The sequence below is a fragment of the Triticum urartu genome, chromosome 6A (assembly GCF_056163025.1).
Source record: "Triticum urartu cultivar PI428250 chromosome 6A, HENAU_Tu73, whole genome shotgun sequence".
In the NCBI taxonomy this organism is placed as follows: domain Eukaryota; kingdom Viridiplantae; phylum Streptophyta; class Magnoliopsida; order Poales; family Poaceae; genus Triticum; species Triticum urartu.
This window is the reverse complement of record NC_141878.1, coordinates 133,104,365-133,128,688: the sequence shown is the minus strand read 5'-3', so window position 1 is coordinate 133,128,688 and position 24,324 is coordinate 133,104,365. Positions and strand designations below refer to the sequence as shown.

At 47.6% G+C, this 24,324-nt stretch overlaps 1 pseudogene; it reads right to left on the bottom strand.

Moving 5' to 3' along the window:
* Nucleotides 1-488: 488 nt before the first annotated feature.
* LOC147964462 (uncharacterized) overlaps nucleotides 489-24,324 on the bottom strand; it is a 42,860-nt pseudogene continuing 19,024 nt past the window's right edge.

Sequence of the window (24,324 nt, the reverse complement as noted above, 5' to 3'; positions counted from 1 at the left end):
TATCAAATAACGTAAGATTCGGAAGGCTCACCTTTAGGTAGGGGACCCTTCCAAGGTCTGAGCACCGACGCCGCCGTCTTCCGATGAACAATGCGTCGGATCATCTCATTCTTCTCGCCCGCGTGAAGACCGATATGCGCCGGATCGTCTGGTGGCAGAACCCGATCGATCGTTGTGGCCACTTCATCTTCGCTATAACCTGCATGGAAAAATTCGCAAATGAGATCCGAAGGTGTCGGCGAGGGCGGCGACTCCGCCAGGGATGCATCCCCATCGTCGTCCGCAACTTCCTCGTCGGACTCGGCGAGAGCCCAGAACCGCCCGCCGACGCGCCGGTGATCATCGGCGGCGGACGGCGCCATCGCGGTCGGGTGCATGGTCGCCCGCCCAGTCGCCCCTCATCGAATGGTCGACCCAATCATGCATGCTATTTTCTTCTCCCTCTGGTTCTGATATTAGATCGACAACCTCGATCTGATCCTCCCCTCTTAAGTTCTCCTGCACACATTCAACAACAACGACTTTGAAATCATCAATATTCAAACGCATACCTGCGTGGATCCGTTCGTTGATGTCCAAGTACCGGCCGGCGAGAATATCGTGATCGCGATCTCGAACCGTCATCCATCTTGACGGCGAATGTGTATAGAGAAATCCGCCTCTCCATGATCCAACCATCCAGAAATATGAATTGGATCCGCCATCGGGCTGGAGCCAAATGTTGGCCCTCCTGATCCAGAGTCGTCTCGGATTCGGATCCGGCAGCCACCACTTGGCCCGAACGATAGGACCCCAGGCCCGGCACCTGCGCCGGCAGCGGTGCCGGTGAGGCCCCCAGCGGTGACGGTGGCGGTGGTTCTGGTGGAGGCGGCAGGGTCGCCCCTCCCACCCCTTCTCCCTCACGTGCCATAGCCCCCCCACTCTCGTACCAAATCCTGGGTCTCGCTGCCCCGCGTAGACGCCCACGTCCTACTTCTCCCACGATCTACCTCACGCAAAGAAGCCGTCGCACAACATGCCACTTCAGTACGGATCCCACGCCTATACAAGGAAACATCAAGTCCATTTCGCATGGACTTGCTCAAGTATAGGGAAAGAAATCTGCTAAATTAGGGGGGAATCAATCCGGGAGTACAGCTTGACGTGCACCATCGTTGCTCGCTGCCCTGCACAGACGCCGAGGCATCAGACGACGACCGTGACGACGAGCTCTTCGCCAGCACAAGTGCAACCCCGAGTCACCCGATGACGGCCACGAGGACGAGCTCTTCTCCCTCACAGGTGCAGCTACCGAGGCGCCCGTCCACGGCCGCGCTGACAAGCTCGCCGCCAACGAAGGTGCATGCTCTTCAGTATATAACTGACCTCACCTAAAGGCCTTCCCAATCTGCATATGGATCGTCCAATGCTTTAGTTACAAGTAATATGAACACAAATAAAGACACATCCAGAAAGAGACCTAGATGAATGGTACTACAAACTACTACATCCTGTTGCATTATTCCTTCAGGTATAATTGTATGATAACATTCTTGACATTCACAGGGTTAAAGGACAATGTATGGTCCCGACCACTCCCAACGGGACGCTCATCCCGTGCCAGGATATAAGCAACACCCAATACTTGGTTGATGATCAGTACCCAAGCACCCGATTTCAGTTTTGTTGCTCAAATGCTAGATCGTGTCATTTATTGCAGACCCTAAAAAGTAAAAAAGGCAGAGGGATAGAGAGCAGTATGCACAAAATAGGGATGAGATTACTAAGAGACGGCATGAGGTCTATAAACAGAAGAAAATTGCCACAGCCAAGATCAATAGGGCACACACCCAACTGGCTGTATAACAAGGTAATGATGATCAACTTCATGATATATGGCCCAGTTTTATTGCTATATAATGATCTATGATCTGTTCTTCAAACATGCAGATCGTAATGAGATAAAGAATCAGATGGAAAGGGAGCTGTATGCACAAAATAGCGAGGACATTTTAAAGCGACAACGTCCAACCCGCGAGCAAAATAAGCATATTGCTGCCGTCCTTGATGGGAGTAACATTGTAGCACAGGTGCCAGCTACCGGACAATCGGCAGACACACAATTGCAGAACATAACATGTGCATGTGGTGCAGTCACTGGATTGTTGCTCAACTGCTAAACTATGTCATGAATTGCAGACACTAAAGAAATAAAAAGGCAGAGGGGTAGAGAGCGGTACTGTAGTTGGTCCTATCCTGAATCTCTCATTAATGCAGAGATGAGTGGACGTTCCAAAAGCACTTCTATGGTTTGTAGTTAGTCCTACCACCCCATCTTCTCAAATAAGCTTGTTTTTCTTTTTATTTGTGGCTTGTGATGCTAATACTTTTTCATTTGTTGGTGCAACAGCTAAAAGAACTGGATGATTTATTCAAATATGCATCCAAGGACATGGAATTAAAATCCGGTAAGTGGAATGCTCTAAATGTTACAACAATTTTCATTTTTCTGTATATAAATGAGGTCATCTTCTATTATTAAATTTTCATATTATATGGCTGCAGGGTAAGTATTGCATGATAAAAAAAGGAAAGTAAATGTCGTGAAATTGTCACGGCAGATGTCCTTAGTGTCAGGACTTAGTCGCGAGGCCAACGCATCTATGTGATAGCTTGAGAGGGGTTGAGCGGGATGAGAGACGCGATGTTTTACCTAAGTTCGGCTCCTCACGGTGGAGGTAAAAGCCTACATCCTGCTTCATTGATATTGATGATGATGATCACGGTTACAAGAGTGCTCTATCTCGAGAGCTATTGTCTAAACCTAACTTGTCCAACTTGTGGAACTTGTGAATCTTGTCCCACTTGGGGTGCCCTGCCCCTCCTTATATATGTTGAAGGGGCGGTTTACATGACTAGTCCTATTAGGATTAGGATTACTCTATTACAAGTGGAGTCCTAGTCTTGCTTCCTCTGTAAGGGAATATTCCTTATGCTTTCCTCTTAATCCGGCCCACCATAATACGAGACGGCCTTCCATGAACCGTCTGCTTGGGCCACCGGGTCTTGTTGCTCCTCTGTTCCGCCGGCCGGGTCACCAATGAGTCACCTAGCTTGGCTAGGTCATTAGTGAGTGGAGAGATCCGGGCGGGTCACTTAGTGAGTCACCAAGTCAGGGCGGGTCACCAATGAATCACCAAGTCCGTCCGGGTCATACTTCCGGCCGGGTCATACTTCCGGGCGGGTCATACCGCGGGGTATATCCCCGACATTAGCCCCCAGTTTAATTTGGATTTATCCATGTTTAACTGATCCTGCAAAATAAACACAAGAACATATTTGACAGCTTGTGATCCGGGTTAAAAATTCTTGTAAGCCGGCACCTGCTCATCTTTAAGTCCTTGTCATTTCCTTCTTGATACATGCCCATGAACTCATAGCAAATCTCCTTTAGTAGATATGTTCAAACTTTGTGAATGCAAAAAATCCAGATACTTCTTTTGAGAAATCCGGGTCAATAGACCAGCTTCAGAGTCAATTTGCTGATATTGGTTTCTTGTAGAGGAATATTCTGAAGAATAACTCCTTTGACTTTAGCTCCCAATGCTTAACAAAAAATATTGGCCTTTGAAATACTCATCTGATCTGCAGCCGGTTTAAGAATGTAGAACTTGCCGGTTTGAGAATGTTAAACTGTGCCGGTTTAAGACTTGAACTTGCCGGTTTATCATTACCGGTTTACAAATATTGACGGCACCAGGTCATAATTGTAGTTAATATCAAGCTTGAAAATATATCTCTTATATGCCTATCACTTGTAGCCCCCAAGTCTTAAGAAGGTAGCATAGCAACAGCTTAAGACTTGCTTCAATATGAATGTCACAAGCTTGAAGAAATCCAGGTTGTTCATCCCAGTCACTAGTCAGAATTGAGTATTCCACATATGTAGCCCCCAAGTGTCGGGTTGTCATGCTTGCAGTAACCTGGGACTTGTAATTGCTTGATGCTCATAAAAACTTCAACCAGTGTAGCCCCCAAGGGCCAGGTCATTATGCAATAATGAGCAGGGACTTTGTAAATATAATCTTGTAAACTTTGAACAACAACGTGTAGCCCCCAAGGGCCGGCTCAGTAAGATAATATTGAGCTGGGACTTTGATATATTCTTCAATGAAAATAACATCATATGATGTAACCCCCATCATGGGGCTTGAATTCACGTCCACAAGGTTAAGAGCCTTGTGCTTTACCAACTGAGCAGTGGACCCTTCAATGTAATGGATAAAAAGCTTTGTACCTTAAATTGTTGACGGAGGCAATTGGTAGCCCCCAAGGGACGGCTCATTACAATGTGATGAGTCGGGTCTTCAATAAGGTGAGCAAAAAATGACTTTACATTAGCCCCCAAGTGTCATGGTGCATGCTTGTAGCGACATGAGACTTGTGTATTTGATGTAATTTCAACTGAAATAATGTAGCCCCCAAGTGCTGGGTCGTAAGCCTGCAGCAACTTGGGACTATTCCTTCAATTGTAGAATAAATCATATCTATTGATAATATGATAGCCATTGCGCTAAAGCGACTTTGAAAACCTTAATCATAATACTGGTTATTGATAACCATAATAAAAATCCAGCCATGTTAGCTATTTGAATAATATACCCAACGATTTATAAGCGCATAATTCCAATGGCGAAATCCAAATATATACTGGCGACTTATAGTCCAAAGCCAAGCCGGGTCAATAAACACCGGTGATTTGTAATTATGCTTTATTCAACCTGTTTCTGCATACAACAAGTTTAAAGTGTCCTGGAGGTTTACCGCCGGACGTGTCATAATGCCCAACATATAACCCGGGTTTATAACCAAGGCTGCACTTAAGAATAATCAAATATGAAATAGATCATACCTGTGACATTGAATCACATCGTTGGTTTACCAACTTTTTTTAGTAAGGGTGATAACCCAAATCTTGAGTATGATAACTCCCGTCATATTTTGCCGGTTTGTAATAAAACCGTGTCGGGTTGTAATAAACACCGGATAATCATCCTGGCAACTTATAGTCAACGCCAGGCCGGGCTAGGAAAACTCCGGTTTATAATTGAGTTTGTACTAACAACTGATAGTTGAAAGCTTGTGTCGGGTTAAGAAACACTGGACTGATGAAATGACTTATAGTCTGGCCGGGTCAATGGACGCCGGTTTACCTTAAAACCTTATCAAAGGAGAAGAAACTTTGACAAAAAGCAAATGAAAAAACTTTTAGTCGAGGCTTTTCAAGGGCTGCCAGGCCCAAACTCGAGGCTTTTCATGGGCTACCAGGCCGCTGAGTTAAACCATTTGACAAATCCTTTTAAGATGGGCCTCCAACTAACCAATCGTCGTTTTAACTTTGACAAGTTCAGGGTCTGTATAAGAGTAACTCCGCTTTGCAAGCTTTGTTGTGGCGTGAAGCTCCCAAGCTTTGTTGTGGCGTGATAGCCGGATTAATGGACAGGACTCCGCTTTGCAAGCAGAAACCCCCATGTGATATATTTCTGAGTTGTGCTCGCCGGGTGCCTATGTTTGAGTTGTGGTGTGCAACAAACTCTCTTTGGCCCCTGATGATAATATTGTCTTGATAGCCGCATCAAGAGGGTAGTAACGCCATGTTCTCTTTGGTGAATACACCTATGTTTGAACAGGAAGCCCCCAAGTAATCATATGAAGATGAGCCCATAAGGCAGGACACCCATGTTTGAACCGTGCATCATGGCAGCAAGTTCTCTTTGGCAACCTTTAATTTTTCTAAGAACTAGAATCTTGCGAGAGATTAATTCCTTTTGAACCGAAACTTTAAACCGTATTTGAAAGCTTCAAAACTTTGTGAGAGATAGATTATCCTTGAGCCGGACGTTTGAACCGGATTTGAGAGTTTAAAAGCTTTGTAAGAGATAAATTTACCTTGAGCCGGATGTTTGAACCGGATTTGAGAGCTTCAAAGCTTTGCGGGAGAGAGATGTCTCTTAAACCGGATTTTAAACCGGAATCTTTATTTTGAGCCAGAAATTTTCTGACGGCCTTTTAAGTTTTCACCAATATGGCGGTAGCCTCCGGGACCGGGTTATCTTCCCTTCAGTGACCCAGAGTTCTGGATTATTGATACTGGCCAATTTTGCTGAGTCATGCCATTGTAGCCCCCATGTCTTAAGGCGACTCGAGGAGTTGTCTTGAGATTCTCCATATTTGACCATGATATAAACCGGTATGAGTCAGTCAACAGCTCAGTGATATAACTTGTCCTGTATTGGAGAACTGATATGTTAGACCGGAAAGTATTCACCGTGGAGTTAATGATCACCACGATGAAGCTGAAATTAATCATGAGCGAGTAGCCGCAACGTTGGAAGCCGGTGCGGACGGGAGAGTCGGCAGTGACACTGTAAGCTGGCGCGGACAAGAGAATCCGTCGTGTGTTGATGTAGCAAGGGCGGTGACTTGCGCACGTATCCGCCCAGCAGCACGACACGAGCAGACGCTAATAAAAATAATGCTAGTGCACGCCCTTTTATGCGTCACCATTGTAAGGAGTAATGGTCCTGCGAAAAAGTAGCATAGACCAGAGTAATTGTTCTCAAACAATTTTAATATGTGCTGATAAAATGTATAGAAAAGATAGCACCTGGTCTTTTTGGTTAGATGAACACATATACTATTTGCAACGTACACCCATATAGGCTCGGAAACAGTTTGGATTTTACAAGAGAAGACCTACTAAAGTAAATTCAGGTAGAATCAATGGCAAAGCTAGGATTTCCAAACAAGTTTGTCCTCATCTAAAAAAATCCCTGTATCCCTCCCGATTTGAACAGATTATGTGCAAACTTTCTATACATGTATGTGCTCATCAGTGAAATGTCTCAAACTATGCTTTGATGTGAGACTAGTCAAACACTTACACAGTGTAATTACATAAACATGTTGCCATATGCAGAGTGTAAATGTAGGTTTTCCAGTAAAGGCCAAACTAAGACCTAAGAAAGTACTATACCAGGACCAAATTAAAACAGGTTTTAAGATAGCCAAAGCATACCGTACAGTCACACATACTTGTCGTACACATTTTGGACAATAATTACAAAAACTCTCTTGTACGGAGAAGAGCAAGTATAGGAAACGAAAGTTGAGTAATTTTTAGTCAGAGTCCGAAGTCACAAAATCATGCTTAAGGCACGAGAATATGTGTAGAGTCTTAGCAGGGTACATTTGGTATGCTATTGTGCTTATTTTTTTCCTGCATAGCATTCCCAAAGCACATTTGATCATTTTTTGGTGTTGCAATCATAAATGCTGGTCTTCTGAGTCAAATGTGATTTTGAGCTCTTAACAAGGCGCATTTTGTAAGCTATGTATTCCTATTTTTAACTACATAGCCTTATGAAAACAGGATGACATATAAGAACTGAAATATGAAACCCATGCATTGGACTACCTTAATACACCCTTAAGTCGTTTCAGGTAAAGAGAAGCTTTGATATATCACCGAGTCGAACCAATACATTCAACAAATAACTGGTATATTCGGAAATTAATTGAGTAAGTACCTGATCGTTCTGACCGAACAAAATCCAATACTATCATGAAGTAAACATGTCAAGTACTTCTTCTGTACAATGCTCAAAAGCTTCGGGTTGATGTATATGGCAGGCAGGCATGCCTCCCCATTCACATCTTTCTGTTTATTCCAGAGCCCCAAAAATTTATGATGGAACAAATTCGATGACTCTTCCATTTTCTTCAATATCCATTCCTTGTAAGCTTGCAAAAGCACTTCTATTATAACCGGGAGTCCGGGACAAGAAGAAATACATCTAGAAGGTTGTGTTATATCAATTATTCATTCTTCAACCTATCTCTTTGCTTTGCTATAAATACCGGATTTGGAAAGTTAACCATGAACTTTCTAAAAACATGCTTCCGTCTTTTCAGAAGAAGTAAATTTCTTTGGCAGGATCAAGCCAAATCAACCTCATCTGCCTTGGTACCCTAGCTCCTCACAATGCCCCTAGCCACCCAGAATTCAAATCCACCAATCTATCCACTTTATGACAACATGGTTTCCTCAAAAATATTAACTAACTAGAAACTCCACTCATAACAGTTGTTACAACAAAGTTAAGAATGTCTAATCGAACAGCTTACTCCAACTTCTATTTTTTTCTCCCCGATCCTAAAATGACTCTCATGCTTAAACCTAAGATACTGAGCTACAGATGTACTGTACAGTGATGAATATCAACTAGGAATTAGCAAAAGTGTTTCCCCAAAAAAAGGAATTTGCAAAAGTGGGGAATGGGGCGTACCTCAAGTCAGAACTAAGCATATATGAAAGCTGGAGTGGGGAATGATCATCAACCAGCGCCGGCTTGCAGTTGCAGGGGACCAGCCACTACGGCACTACTGCCGCACCTGGCCAGGGCAGGGCACAACACAGCTGCATGCACAGGGTGGTGGGAGCCGACGATGAGCAGACGCTCTAAGAGCCGGGCGAGCGAGATGGAGAGGAAGGCACGGAGCCGGGCCATGAAGCTTTGGATGCACGATTGCCACGACCATTGATCTGGTGCAAGCGAGTCCCGCGCCTACGCATCGGCGTTTGTCCATGCCTAGCACTGGGTTGGCCAGCGAGCATGCCGAGCTCGAGCGGATCCTCGGGCACTTCAGAGACCGATTCGACGAGGAAGTGTTGAGAAGAGTGGGGAGAGGGGGTGCGAGACCTCGTGTCGGCAGTGGAGACGAAGAGGAGGGTCGACCTGAGGAGGTAGAGAGAGTTGTGGGCTTGTGGCCACAGGGAGAAGTGGGGAGACAGTGAAGTGATAAGGGTAGTTGAGGGAGTCCTGGATTAGGGGGTCCTCGAACAGCTAGACTATATACTTTGGCCGGACTATTGGACTATGAAGATACAAGATTGAAGACTTCGTCCCGTGTCCGGGTGGGACTCTCCTTTGCGTGGAAGGCAAGCTTGGCAATTCAGATATGTAGATCTCCTCCCTTGTAACCGACTCTGAGTAACCCTAGCTCCCTCTGGTGTCTATATAAACCGGAGGGTTTAGTCTGTAGGACAACAACAATCATAATCATAGGCTAGCTTCTAGGGTTTAGCCTCTACGATCTCGTGGTAGATCAACTCTTGTAATACTCATATCATCAAGATCAATCAAGCAGGAAGTAGGGTATTACCTCCATCGAGAGGGCCCGAACCTGGGTAACATTGTGTCCCCTGAAGGAAATATGCCCTAGAGGCAATAATAATTTTATTATTTTATTTCCTTATATCATGATAAATGTTTATTATTCATGCTAGAATTGTATTATCCGGAAACATAATACTTGTGTGAATACATAGACAAACTAAACGTCACTAGTATGCCTCTACTTGACTAGCTCGTTAATCAAAGATGGTTATGTTTCCTAACCATAGACATGCGTTGTCATTTGATTAACGGGATCACATTATTAGGAGAATGATGCGATTGACATGACCCATTCCATTAGCTTAGCACCCGATCGTTTAGTATGTTGCTATTGCTATCTTCATGACTTATACATGTTCCTATGACTATGAGATTATGCAACTCCCGTTTGCCGGAGGAACACTTTGTGTGCTACCAAACGTCACAACATAACTGGGTGATTATAAAGGAGCTCTACAGGTGCCTCCAAAGGTAAATGTTGGGTTGGCGTATTTTGAGATTAGGATTTGTCACTCCGATTGTCGGAGAGGTATCTCTGGGCACTCTCGGTAATGCACATCACATAAGCCTTGCAAGCATTGCAACTAATGAGTTAGTTGCGAGATGATGTATTATGAAACGAGTAAAGAGACTTGTCGGTAACGAGATTGAACTAGGTATTGAGATATCGACGATCGAATCTCGGGCAAGTAACATACCGATGACAAAGGGAACAACGTATGTTGTTATGCGGTCTGACCGATAAAGATCTTCGTAGAATATGTAGGAGCCAATATGAGCATCCAGGTTCCGCTATTGGTTATTGACCGGAGACATGTCTCGGTCATGTCTACATTGTTCTCGAACCCGTAGGGTCCGCACGCTTAAGGTTTCGATGACAGTTATATTATGAGTTTATGAGTTTTGATGTACCGAAGTTAGTTCAGAGTCCCAGATGTGATCACGGACATAATGAGGAGTTTCGAAATGGTCGAGACATAAAGATTGATATATTGGACGACTATATTCGGACACCGGAAGTGTTCTGGGTGATTTCGGAGAAAACCGGAGTACCGGAGGGTTACCGGAACCCCCGGGAGAAGTAATGGGCCATATGGGCCTTAGTGGAGAGAGAGAAGGGCAGCCAGGGTGGGCCGCGCGCCTCCTCCCCCTGGTCCGAATTGGACTAGGAGAGGGGGGCGGCGCCCCCCTTTCCTTCCCCCTCCTAGTAGGAGTCCTACTCGTACTAGGATGAGGACTCCTCCTTGGCGCGCCTATAGGGCCGGCCGGCCTCCTCCCCTTGCTCCTTTATATACGGGGGCAGGGGGCACCCCTAGACACATAAGTTGATCCACGTGATCGTTTTCTTAGCCGTGTGCGGTGCCCCCTTCCACCATAATCCTCGATAATATAGTAGCGGTGCTTAGGCGAAGCCCTGCGATGGTAGAACATCAAGATCGTCACCATGCCGTCGTGCTGACGGAACTCTTCCCCGACACTTTGCTGGATCGGAGTCCGGGGATCGTCATCGAGCTGAACGTGTGCTAAAACTCGAAGGTGCCGTAGTTTTGGTGCTTGACCGGTCGGGCCGTGAAGACGTACGACTACATCAACTGCGTTGTGCTAACGCTTCCGCTGTCGGTCTACAAGGGTACGTAGATCACACTCTCCCCTCTCGTTGCTACGCATCACCATGATCTTGCGTGTGCGTAGCAATTTTTTTGAAATTACTACGTTCCCCAACAGTGGCATCCGAGCCTAGGTTTTATGTGTTGATGTTATATGCACGAGTAGAACACAAGTGAGTTGTGGGCGATATAAGTCATACTGCTTACCAGCATGTCATACTTTGGTTCGGCGGTATTGTTGGACGAAGCGGCCTGGACCGACATTATGCGTATGCTTACGCGAGACCGGTTCTCCCGACGTGCTTTGCACAAAGGTGGCTAGCGGGTGTCAGTTTCTCCAACTTTAGTTGAACCGAGTGTGGCTACGCCCGGTCCTTGCGAAGGTTAATACAGCACCAACTTGACAAACTATCGTTGTGGTTTTCATGCGTAGGTAAGATTGGTTCTTGCTTAAGCCCGTAGCAGCCACGTAAAACTTGCAACAACAAAGTAGAGGACGTCTAACTTGTTTTTGCAGGGCATGTTGTGATGTGATATGGTCAAGACATGATGCTAAATTTTATTATATGAGATGATCATGTTTTGTAACCAAGTTATTGGCAACTGGCAGGAGCCATATGGTTGTCGCTTTATTGTATGCAATGCAATTGCGCTGTAATGCTTTACTTTATCACTAAGCGGTAGCGATAGTCGTGGAAGCATAAGATTGGCGAGACGACAACGATGCTACGATGGTGATCAAGGTGTCGCGCCGGTGACGATGGTGATCACGACGGTGCTTCGAAGATGGAGATCACAAGCACAAGATTATGATGGCCTTATCATATCACTTATATTGATTGCATGTGATGTTTATCTTTTATGCATCTTATCTTGCTTTGATTGACGGTAGCATTTTAAGATGATCTCTCACTAATTATCAAGAAGTGTTATCCCTGAGTATGCACCATTGCAAAAGTTCTTCGTGCTGAGACACCACGTGATGATCGGGTGTGATAGGCTCTACGTTCAAATACAACGGGTGCAAAACAGTTGCACACGCGGAATACTCAGGTTATACTTGATGAGCCAAGCATATGCAGATATGGCCTCGGAACACGGAGACCGAAAGGTCGAGCGTGAATCATATAGTAGATATGATCAACATAGTGATGTTCACCAATGAAACTACTCCATCTCACCTGATGATCGGACATGGTTTAGTTGATTTGGATCACGTAATCACTTAGAGGATTAGAGGGATGTCTATCTAAGTGGGAGTTCTTTAGTAATATGATTAATTGAACCTAAATTTATCATGAACTTAGTACCTGATAGTATCTTGCTTGTTTATGTTTGATTGTAGATAGATGGCCCGTGCTGTTGTTCCGTTGAATTTTAATGCGTTCCTTGAGAAAGAAAAGTTGAAAGATGATGGTAGCAATTACATGGACTGGGTCCGTAACTTGAGGATTATCCTCATTGCTGCATAGAAGAATTACGTCCTGGACGCACCGCTAGGTGCCAGGCCTGCTGCTGGAGCAACACCAGATGTTATGAACGTCTGGCAGAGCAAAGCTGATGACTACTCGATAGTTCAGTGTGCCATGCTTTACGGCTTAGAATCGGGACTTCAACGACGTTTTGAACGTCATGGAGCATATGAGATGTTCCAGGAGTTGAAGTTAATATTTCAAGCAAATGCCCGGATTGAGAGATATGAAGTCTCCAATAAGTTCTATAGCTGCAAGATGGAGGAGAGCAGTTCTGTCAGTGAGCATATACTCAAAATGTCTAGGTATAATAATCACTTGATTCAATTGGGAGTCAATCTTCCAGATGATTGCGTCATTGACAGAATTCTCCAATCACTGCCACCAAGCTACAGGAGCTTCGTGATGAACTATAATATGCAAGGGACGAATATGACTATTCCCGAGCTCTTCGCAATGCTGAAAGCTGCGGAGGTAGAAATCAAGAAGGAGCATCAAGTGTTGATGGTCAACAAGACCACTAGTTTCAAGAAAAAGGGCAAAGGAAAGAAGAAGGGGAACTTCAAAAAGAACAGCAAGCAAGTTGCTACTCAAGAGAAGAAACCCAAACCTGGACCTAAGCCTAAAACTGAGTGCTTCTACTGTAAGCAGACTGGTCACTGGAAGCGGAACTGCCCCAAGTATTTGGCGGATAAGAAGGATGGCAAGGTGAACAAAGGTATATGTGATATACATGTTATTGATGTGTACCTTGCTAATGCTCGCAGTAGCACCTGGGTATTTGATACTGGTTCTGTTGCTAACATTTGCAACTCGAAACAGGGACTACGGATTAAGAGAAGATTGGCTAAGGACGAGGTGACGATGCGCGTGGAAAATGGTTCCAAAGTCGATGTGATCGCGGTCGGCACGCTACCTCTACATCTACCTTCGGGATTAGTATTAGACCTAAATAATTGTTATTTGGTGCCAGCGTTAAGCATGAACATTATATCTGGACCTTGTTTGATGCGAGGCGGTTATTCATTTAAATCAGAGAATAATGGTTGTTCTATTTATATGAGTAATATCTTTTATGGTCATGCACCCTTAAAGAGTGGTCTATTCTTATTAAATCTCGATAGTAGTAACACACATATTCATAATGCTGAAGCCAAAAGATGCAGAGTTGATAATGATAGTGCAACTTATTTGTGGCACTGCCGTTTGGGTCATATCGGTGTAAAGCGCATGAAGAAACTCCATACTGATGGACTTTTGGAATCACTTGATTATGAATCACTTGGTACTTGCGAACCGTGCCTTATGGGTAAGATGAAAAAAACACCGTTCTCCGGTACTATGGAGAGAGCAACAGATTTGTTGGAAATCATACATACAGATGTATGTGGTCCGATGAATGTTGAGGCTCATGGCGGATATTGTTATTTTCTCACCTTCACAGATGACTTAAGCAGATATGGGTATATCTACTTAATGAAACATAAGTCTGAAACGTTTCAAAAGTTCAAAGAATTTCAGAATGAAGTTGAAAATCATCGTAACAAGAAAATAAAATTCCTACGATCTGATCGTGGAGGAGAATATTTGAGTTATGAGTTTGGTGTACATTTGAAACAATGCGGAATAGTTTCGCAACTCACGCCACCCGGAACACCACAGCGTAATGGTGTGTCCGAACGTCGTAATCGTACTTTACTAGATATGGTACGATCTATGATGTCTCTTACTGATTTACCGCTATCGTTTTGGGGATATGCTCTAGAGACGACCGCATTCACGTTAAATAGGGCACCATCAAAATCCGTTGAGACGACGCCTTATGAACCGTGGTTTGACAAGAAACCAAAGTTGTCGTTTCTGAAAGTTTGGGGCTGCGATGCTTATGTGAAAAAGCTTCAACCTGATAAGCTCGAACCCAAATCGGAGAAATGTGTCTTCATAGGATATCCAAAGGAAACTATTGGATACACCTTCTATCACAGATCCGAAGGCAAGACTTTTGTTGCTAAATTCGGAAACTTTCTAGAGAAGGAGTTTCTCTCGAAAGAAGTGAGTGGGAGGAAAGTAGAACTTGACGAGGTAACTGTACCTGCTCCCTTATTGGAAAGTAGTACATCACAGAAACCAGTTTCTGTGACACCTACACCAATTAGTGAGGAAGCTAATGATAATGATCATGAAACTTTAGAACAAGATACTACTGAAACTCGTAGATCAACCAGAGTAAGATCCGCACCAGAGTGGTACGGTCCTATTCTGGAAGTCATGCTACTAGATCATGATGAACCTACGAACTATGAAGAAGCGATGGTGAGCCCAGATTCCGCAAAATGGCTTGAAGCCATGAAATCTGAGATGGGATCCATGTATGAGAACAAAGTATGGACTTTGGTTGACTTTCCCAATGATCGGCAAGCAATTGAGAATAAATGGATCTTCAAGAAGACTGACGCTGACGGTAATATTAATGTCTACAAAGCTCGACTTGTCGCAAAAGGTTTTCGACAAGTTCAAGGGATTGACTACGATGATACCTTCTCACCCGTAGCGATGCTTAAGTCTGTCCTAATCATGTTGGCAATTGCCGCATTTTATAATTATGAAATTTGGAAGATGGATGTCAAAACTGCATTCTTGAATGGATTTCTAGAAGAAGAGTTGTATATGATGCAACCAGAAGGTTTTGTCGATCCAAAGGGAGCTAACAAAGTATGCAAGCTCCAGCGATCCATTTATGGACTGGTGCAAGCTTGTCAGAGTTGGAATAAACGCTTTGATAGTGTGATCAAATCATTTGGTTTTGTACAAACTTTTGGAGAAGCTTGTATTTACAAGAAAGTGAGTGGGAGCTCTGTAGCATTTCTGATATTATATGTAGATGACATATTACTAATCGGAAATGATATAGAATATCTGAATAGCATAAAGGGATACTTGAATAAGAGTTTTTCAATGAAAGACCTCGGTGAAGCTGCTTACATATTGGGCATTAAGATCTATAGAGATAGATCAAGATGCTTAATTGGACTTTCACAAAGCACATACCTTGACAAAATTTTGAAGAAGTTCAAAATGCATCAAGCAAAGAAAGGAATCTTGCCTGTGTTACAAGGTGTGAAATTGAGTAAGACTCAATGCCCGACCAATGCAGAAGATAGAGAGAAAATGAAGGATGTTCCCTATGCTTCAGCCATAGGCTCTATCATGTATGCAATGCTGTGTACCAGACCTGATGTGTGTCTTGCTATAAGTCTAGCAGGGAGGTACCAAAGTAATCCAGGAGTGGATCACTGGACAGCGGTCAAGAACATCCTGAAATACCTGAAAAGGACTAAGGATATGTGTCGGTGTCAAAACCGGCGGATCTCAGGTAGGGGGTCCCGAACTGTGCGTCTAGTCCGGATGGTAACAGGAGACAAGGGACACAATGTTTTACCCAGGTTCAGGCCCTCTTGATGGAGGTAAAACCCTATGTCCTGCTTGATTAATATTGATGATATGGGTAGTACAAGAGTAGATCTACCACGAGATCAAGGAGGCTAAACCCTAAAAGCTAGCCTATGGTATGATTGTTGTATGATGAAGTTGTCCTACGGACTAAAACCCTCCAGTTTATATAGACATCGGAGAGGGTTAGGGTTACACAAAGTCGGTTACAATGGTAGGAGATCTTGAATATCTGCATCGCCAAGCTTGCCTTCCACGCCAAGGAAAGTCCCATCCGGACACGGGACAGAGTCTTCAATCTTGTATCTTCATAGTCCTGGAGTTCGGCTGAAGGTATAGTCCGGCTACCCGAACACCCCCTAATCCAGGACTCCCTCAGTAGCCCCTGAACCAGGCTTCAATGATGACGAGTCCGGCGCGCAGATTGTCTTCGGCATTGCAAGGCGGGTTCCTCCTCCAAATTCTTCATAAAAGTTTGTAAACACCAAGAGTAGTGTCTGGCTCTGCAAAATAAGCTTCCACGTATTGCCATAGAGAGAATAATATTAACACAAATCTAATCTGCTGACATATTCCGCAGCATGACATCACACTACGGCCAAGCCTTTATTCGAATCGTTTTCACTTCTCCACCTCAGCGTGTTTTGCGAGGCGGTTTCCTTGGCACGTCTTGTCAAAGCAGAGATCATGTCCCCTTTGTTTACAGGATTCTCGTTAATACGGACGTGGGTAACCCAACCACGCCACTTATCACGGCGCTTGGGAGGCAAGCGAGTTTTACTAGGCTGGTGGGGACGCATAGTCGCATCCGCCCATATAAGGGGATAAGGATCCACCTTTTTACCTACGCCTTCTTCCTCCTTTGCCTATCCATCTTCTGCGCACCTGAGCTCCAGTGCCCAAGCCCGCACTTCCTACCTCAACCCTCTCCAACAATGTCTGGAGCGGGAGGCAAGTGGATGGTCTCCTCCGTCACGGAGGGCCATGTCAAAAGGTTAAGGAAGGCCGGATACTTGTCCAAAGACATCGCGCACCGGCTTCCTGAGGAGGGGCAGCTTCTCCCCACCCCAAGGCCCCATGAGAGGGTAGTATTTCTTCCCCACTTCCTCCGCGGACTGGGTTTTCCTCTTCACCCATTTGTCCGCGGGCTCATGTTCTACTATGGCCTAGATTTCCACGATCTGGCCCTGAACTTCATCCTCAATATCTCGACGTTTATCGTCGTGTGCGAGGCTTTCCTCTGCATTCGCCCCCATTTCGGCCTCTGGCTCAAGACCTTCAACGTCAAGCCAATGGTGGTGCGCGGCAACCAGGCGGAGTGCGGAGGTGCCATGGCGGGCAAAATTGCCAACGTCCTATGGCTCGAGGGCTCCTTTGTGGAGACCTTGAAGGCGTGGCAGTCAGGGTGGTTTTACATCACCGAGCCACGCGATCCGAAGTGGATGGCAGCCCCTGAATTCCGATCCGGACCCCCTACGCGGCTCACGTCCTGGAAGGAGACGAGCTTGTCGTGGGGCGACGAAGAAGAGTTGACCGTACTGCAAAAATGCATCCAGTCCCTGGTGAACAAGCAGCTCAAGCTTGTCAACGTAATCCAGGTCATGCTCGTCCGCCGGATCCTTCCGTGTCAAGAACGGGACTTCAATTTGTCGGAGTTCAACCCAGCGCAGCACCGAACTCTGAGCAGGCTCTTCGACACGACATACGAAGATGTCTGGAGGGGGCTAACCAAAGGCGCTGAGGCTCCCACATCCGCCTCCGAAGACCGCGGATTCAGCTCGCAGCGTCCTGCTGGCGAGGTAAGATATTTCCATCTTTTATAGGATGTTAAGTTTTTTCATAGTTTGACTCTATGCGGGATCTAAACTCCCTTACCTTTGACGGGATTGGCGGGAGAAGTCCAGACAGATTAAATGTCCGGCTCCCTTGCCCGAAGACCCAGCCCCTGCTCTCCTAGAGAAGCTGCTGGTTCTGGCACCTTATGTGGTGCCGGAGAAGAAGGCCAAGAAGAAGAAGGCCACGGGGACTCGAAAGAGTTCCCGGCATATGGTGGTGTCAGACTCGTCGTCCGACGAGTCCGAGGCGCACTCCTCCCGTGAAGACGAGGAGGAGGAAGAAGAAACCTCTCCCCCTCCAGCGGGGGGAGGAAAGAAGAGGGAGGCCGCCCCAGTAGGGGAGGCCGAGGGGTCCAAGAAGAGGAAAACCCCTCCGCCGGACTACGTCCCCGACGCCGACGAGGACGAAGAGGAGTGGCCGGACAAGGCCAAGCGTCCGGCGAGATCGTAAGTGTTCGGATACCAGAGTAACTCATGATATTCCTTTTGTTGCACAGGTTTCCCTAATGTCGGATATAATCATGCAGTCCGCCCAAGGACGGGCTCGACGAGTCGTCGAGCGGCTCCCTGGATTCATCGGACGTGAATTCAGTTCCGCCCGCTGCTTCCCCTTGTGCTGCGGATGACGCCGAAGTGGCATCGCGACAAGCTCTGGGGCGAGAGGAGGTGGTCCAGGAGGAGCCACGAGGCGACCTCCCGGACTCCTGGAGTGAAGGGGACAAGACCCCCATGGGCTCCAAGTCCGGCTTTAAGCCGGACACTGCGCCGGAATCATCAACGGTTCCGGACCGCGGTAGGCGAACTCCTGCCAAGAGGAGCAAGCCTACTGAGCTGACGTCCTCCGTCCAACCGGAGGCACCAGACAATCTGCTGGAGGAGCTTAAGGGCGCCTCCATCGACGAGGAGCACCGTGCCATCATGAGTACGGTGGTCCAGAAGGTTCGGACCGCCAAAAGCGGACTGACTGAAGCTTGTGCTAGCCTTCTAACAGGCTTCGTGGTAAGTAAAAATATGTAAAAATATTACCGTATAGACAGTAGCCCCTGATGCTCTGTTTGGCGTTCGGAAAGAAAAGCCGAATAGAGGATCTATTAAATATCGCAGGAGTCTAACTAAAAAGGAGTCAATATACGTATGCAAGCTTCGCTGCTGGCCACCGCCGCACTGACTGCGGAGGTGGGTGCCCTGAAGCAGGGCCTCGAGCGGACCGAGCAAGAGCTCGGCCTTGCCAAACGACAGCTCGAGGAGAAAGAAGGTAAGAGATACCTTATAGAAAAATGCCTATAGGGAGGCACAATTGCAAAAATGACAGGAGTATACTGCTTATTGTAGGGGCCGCAACTGAGGTGGCGACCCTCAAGCAGGCGCTGTCCGAGGCCGAGAAGAAAGCGGCCATGGAGCGCGCCGAGCGGGAGAAATTTGAGGCACAGATCGGTGAGGTGCGGCAAGAGCTTCAGGTTCTCATGCAAAAACATGAGAGTTTGGAGCTCGACTCGAAGACGCGAGCGTCCGAGCTTGCTGCGGCCCTTAAAACTGCCAAATCTGCCAAGGCCGAAGCCCAGAAGGCCCTCCAGGAATTGGATGCGGTGAAAAATATAGCGGCGGGTAAGGCATTCTATATGCAAAGCAAACATATAAAAGTAAACTACTTGTTACTTACCCGAATCCGGAGCTCTCCAGGGGCATTCGCAGATCTTCCCCGTAGCGTATCCGATGCCGCCACATTCTACCGAGCCGAGGAAGGCAGCTCGACGGAGAAGGTGTTCTGGTCTCAGTATGCTAAGGCCGGACACCCTGTGCCCTTGAGCGACCGGCTGAAGCAGCTGGTCGAGCTCCACAAGGCGGCCGAACAGGCCCTGAAGGGCTTCATAGTTCGGCTGTGGCCTGGAGAGGCCCTGCCTGGGAGCTACTTCGGACTGCTGCGGCGGCTCGTGGAGGCTTATCCAAGGCTCGAGGTCATCAAGCGCTCCGTCTGCATCGAAGGTGCCCGTAGGGCCCTTGCCCGTGCAAAGGTGCACTGGTGTAAGCTGGATGGTGAGAAGCTTGTGAAGGACGGGCCGCCGCCGGGGAAGGAGCATTGCAAGCCCGAGAACTATTACAAGGATGTTCTTGCTGGTGCCCGCCTTGTGCCGGATGAATGTACCAAGGATGTAATTTTTGAATGAAATCGCTCGTGTTATCCTGTGCGCTAAAAGCTTGTTCATATGCGCTAAGCAATGCTTGAATTTAAAATATTACTTTCTGTGCGACCGTTTATGAAAAAATTGAGAGATGGCCAGTCATCGGCTTCTGCCCCCATGCCACTAGTGCTGGGGTGTTCAGGATAAACCTGAGGGCTCTTTTTCCCATGATTGGGTCCATCGAGGGAGGCGGTCAGCACAACGAACAAGGCAATCGGACTATAATGCTTGAACACTCTCACTTAACCATAGAACTCTATAATTTTAAATTTCGGCGAAGCCCCTAGTATTCGGAAGACCGACTTCGGGGCGCTATCCACACCTTGGCCGGACAAAGCCGGTTCCTTGCTCGAAGCGGCATAAGCCTTTAAGGACTCGAAAAACCTCTCGAACAGCGACCGGTCTCTCGCCTCATCATGACAGTCAGTTTTAGCTTTCTCCACTGAGGTGCTCGGCCCAGCTCAACTGGGGCACAATCGCAGTGGTTCTCCTAGTGCTAGCTTAGCCGATATAGCGGAACGTAAGGCACCAAAACATAGGAGCCGGGCAAACCCAACTATTGACCCAAATCATGATTCAGAGCCGATGCATATAGTGCTATAAGTTCGGGGTGCCGCACTTGTGAAAGTAGACGGACTTCTCACGCCATATTGATGGGTACTGAAGCCCCTGGCGTATTTTGCCGTACCACAGTGTACGGATGCAGCATGTTATTAATAAACATATATATAAAAAGAGGGTAATGCAAAAAATAGACAAAAAGCTATGCATTGTTTATAGAAAGGCTGCTATGAAAGCGGAATGATACAAATAGTGCGATAAGCAAAATAAATTGGACTATTTAACATGTCCTGGCCAGGGGCAGGCCGCGGAATTGTATTAAAAAACAGGTATACTGCTCGCAATAGAGACCACCTGGGAGTTCCATAATGCGGCGTGGCTTGTCTGCTTCCCTGGATCTTGCATCGTTTGTGCAGCAGTTGAATTGCCGAACAGGTCGTCCGAAGTATGGAGTCCTGAGAGTAAGAGAAAAAAAGAAGGAATCCGGCAGCCCCTGGTGCGGTTTAAGCCGTATTTCGGGCGTGCCGTGATAGTGCCCCTTCCCCTGTGCCCATGGTATTTCGAGAGCGTAGTTATGTACGCGAAGCGCTGGTTTCGCTATATCGCGAGGGCTAGGGTTCAGGACGCATTGCTACGCTAGCTCGGAATGTGCCAGGCGGTCTTGTTATAGGGTACTCCGGGCGCGCTTGACAGTGTCCGGCTTTTTGAAGGCCGAACTAGAGAATGCCTAGAGAGGCTGCTTTGTACTTCTGCTGTGAGCGCAGCCGTGTGCTCCTCCGTTCGGAGGGAGCGTTCAATGTTCCCATTGACCGTGATTACTCCTCTAGGGCCTGGCATCTTGAGCTTGAGGTATGCATAGTGTGGTACCGCATTGAATTTTGCGAATGCGGTTTGCCCGAGCAGTGCGTGATAGCCACTACGGAACGGGACTATGTCGAGGATTAACTCCTCGCTTTGGAAGTTATCCGGAGATCCGAAGACCACTTCCAGTGTAACTGAGCCTGTACAGTTGGCTTCTACACCTGGTATGACGCCTTTAATGGTCGTTTTGGTGGGCTTGATCCTCGAGGGATCTATGCCCATCTTTCGCACTGTATCCTAGTAAAGCAGGTTCAGGCTGCTGCCGCCGTCCATGAGGACTCTTGTGAGATGAAATCCGTCAATGATTGGGTCTAGAACCAATGCGGCGAAGCCGCCGTGACAGATGCTAGTGGGGGGTCCCTTCGATCAAAGGTGATCGGGCAGGAGGACCATGGGATGAACTTTGGGGCGACCGGCTCCATCGCATATACGTCCCATAACGCACGCTTCCGCTCCCTCTTGGGGATGTGGGTTGAGTATATCATGTTCACCGTCCGCACTTGCGGGGGAAATCCCTTCTGTCCACTGCTGTTTGGCAGCCTGGGCTCCTCCTCGTCGTCGCTATGCAGCCCCTTGTCTTTGTTTTTGGCTCTTAACTTGCCTGCCTGCTTGAACACCCAACAATCCCTGTTGGTGTGATTGGCTGGCTTTTCGGGGGTGCCATGTATCTGGCACAAGCGGTCGAGTATTCGGTCCAAACTGGCGGGCCCTGAGTTTTTCTTTTGAATGGTTGTTTCCGTTGACCGGATTTGTAGCCCCGGAATACGGCATTAACTGCCGTATCCTCGTTGTTGTCGCTGTTAACGCGGCGCTTTTGTTTGTTCCGATGCGACCTGTCAATTTTGTCCTTGGTATTCGAATTACCAGTGTTCTTGGTTAAGTTGTTACCGCGAGCTAGCCAGCTGTCTTCTCCCGCGCAAAAGCGGGTCATGAGTGTTGTGAGGGCTGCCATAGATTTCGACTTTTCCTGTCCCAGGTGCCGGGCCAGCCACTCGTCACGGATATTATGCTTGAAGGCCGCTAAGGCCTCTGCGTCCGGACAGTCGACTATCTGGTTTTTCTTTGTTAGGAACCGTGTCCAGAATTGCCTGGCCGATTCTTCTGGCTGCTGAATTATGTGGCTTAGGTCATCGGCGTCCGGTGGTCGCACATAAGTGCCCTGGAAGTTGTCAAGGAATGCAACTTCCAGGTCCTCCCAAGAACCGATTGAGTTTGCTGGCAAGTTGTTAAGCCAATGCTGGGCCGGTCCCTTAAGTTTGACTGGGAGGTATTTGATGGCGTGTAGATCATCACCGCGGGCCATGTGGATATGAAGGAGATAATCCTCGATCCATACCGCAGGATCTGTTGTGCCATCGTACGATTCGATGTTTACGGGTTTGAAGCCTTCAGGGATTTTATGATCCATTACTTCATCTGTGAAGCATAGTGGGTGTGCGGCGCCTCTGTATTGGGCTATATCACGACGCAGCTCGAAGGAGCTTTGTCTGTTGAGTTCGGCCCGGCCGGATTCATTGCGTCCGGAGTGACGATCACCGTCACGTGCCGTGGGGCGCCTGCGCGATCCGTAGATCGATCTTGTTTGCCTTGCCTTGTCCTCCAGGATGTCACGCAGGTCGGGCGCATTTTCCCGTGCCTTAGTATGCTTGACGCGGTGCCGGGGCATGGCTTGAGTGGAGGGCCAAGAGGCCTCTCTGTCGCGGCCACGAGGTGGCCGGTCGGCCATGTCATGCGCTGGTGATGTAGGTGCTTCCTCCTCTAGTCGGGGTAGCAGCCTGCGCTTTGGGTAACTCTTGGAGGGGCGTTCGAGTTCATACTCTTCGGCCGCAAGGACTTCAGTCCATCTGTCAGCTAGCAAATCCTGATCAGCTCTAAGATATTGCCGCTTTTTCTTGAGGCTGCTTGCCGTGGCCATGAGCCTACGTTTAAAACGCTCTTGTTCGGCAAGATCCTCTGGCACGATGAACTCGTCGTCGTCGAGGCTTGCCTCGTCTTCGGAGGGAGGCGTATAATTATCGTCCTCAACCTCTTGGTCCGCCGCCCTCTCGTGAGGGCTGGCTTCTCTGTCCTCCTGTGCTGAATTTTGCTGGAGGGGGTGTTCTTCAGCGCTATCCGGAGTAGTATTATCTCCCGTGCCGGAATCACCGTTTTTGCTTTGGCGAGATTTAGAGCGACGCCGCTGACGCCGGCGCTTGGGCTGTTTCTTAGAGGTATCGTCCACCGCTGTTCCATCGCCATCTCCATCCTTTGGAGTGTCCACCATATATATGTCATATGACGAGGTGGCCTTCCAACGCCCTACAGGTGCTGGTTCTTGTTCGTCTCCTGCATCGTCGTCCATGCCGTTGATGTCTTCGGAGTCGAAGTCAAGCATGTCGGTTAAGTCGTCGATAGTGGCTACAAAGTGGGTGGTGGGTGGGTTTTGAATTTCTTCATCGTCCGTATCCCACCTTGCTGACCGTAGTCCGGCCAGGGCTCTCCTGATAAAGAGAGAGACTTTAGAGAATTCAGGATGTCGCCGAAGGGCGAGTGCTGAAAGATGTCCGCGGCGGTGAACTCCATTATTGGCGCCCAATCGGATTCGATCGACGGGGGCGCGGGGGGCTCGGAGTTCGGAGAGGAATCCGGCTCCTCGGAGTCACAGGCCATGCGGAGTGCGGGGCTGGAGTTCGGCTCGATCGCCTCTGAGATCGCAGCCCCTGAGGCAGTGTCCAACCGCTGATCCTCGATTGGCGTAGTGGGCTCCGAATCAATGGTCAGAACCGATGCGTGTGCGGCCTCCAAGCCGCTGTTCGGTGGCAGAGCTATATCATGCCCATCGAGACAGTGCGGCACGCTTGGCTGTGGCTCGAATCCGTCAAAGATCAAGTCCCCGCGGATGTCAGCCATGCAGTTTAGGCTTCCAAATCTGACCTGATGGCCAGGGGCGTAACTTTCGATCTGCTCAAGGTGACCAAGCGAGTTGGCCCGCAGTGCGAAGCCGACGAAAACGAAGATCTGTCCGGGGAGAAAAGTCTCACCCTGGACTGCATCGTGGTTGATGATCGAAGAAGCCATTGGGCCTGAAAGCGACGACACAGAGGAACTCTCAATGAAAGCACCAATGTCGGTGTCAAAACCGGCGGATCTCGGGTAGGTGG